Raw genomic sequence first — 859 nt, 5'->3', positions numbered from 1 at the left:
TATATNTATNTTAATATTATATATTATATATTGTATCTGATGTCAGGAAGCAGTCCAATTCGAAAATATGCACCAGGCTGAATTTTGCTACAGTTACAACATACACAGGACCACCCGAACATGATAGTCATAGCCGTACCTAAACAACAGCCTATAAGGCGTTTTTCATCGATGAAGATTATAGTTTATTTAGCCTATACAATGTATAATATCACACGCTGGGCATAGTCTTTGCAATCCTCACATGTAATTTGTCGTCACCGAGCCATGTGATCCATATTGAACAAGCTATGCAATTGACTCATGCCTTTTGTTGATAGCATCCTAAAACACATCGACAATGCTATCCTCCACAACTCGACCTTTTATTCCGGTATCAACTGGTACTGCTAATATTAGTGCAACTCGAGATAGCTGGGTCGATTTTCTTTCATTCATAACGATTGTCGGGAATCAACTGTCGGATGTATAAACACCAACGAAAGGGTATCATACGGCCATTATGGCTTGCGCAGAATTAAGCAATCCGAAAGCGACATGGTGTTGTATACTACACTTGCGCGCTTATAGAAAACGGTTTGCATTTCACCTATGTTGGATATACTGGTCGATTCTGACGGTAAATGCACCCGTTCAACAGAGTGGACACATAAATAAGTGCACCTATTCCACACACGCGTACGTATACGTATACGTGCTTACATAGTATCACAGATATAGGTAAGAAAATTCTTGTAGACGCGCTCGCAATATTGGTGAGCGTATGCGTGATGTATTGGACTGTGTCTGATATAGTGTGTGTATGTGTTAATACGTGTAGGGTATGGTTGGTCATATACAAGAGTGTATATGTGCGTAT

This window comes from Sphaeroforma arctica (genome assembly GCF_001186125.1).
Source record: "Sphaeroforma arctica JP610 unplaced genomic scaffold supercont1.421, whole genome shotgun sequence".
Taxonomy (NCBI): domain Eukaryota; class Ichthyosporea; order Ichthyophonida; genus Sphaeroforma; species Sphaeroforma arctica.
This window is presented reverse-complemented; position numbering follows the sequence as displayed.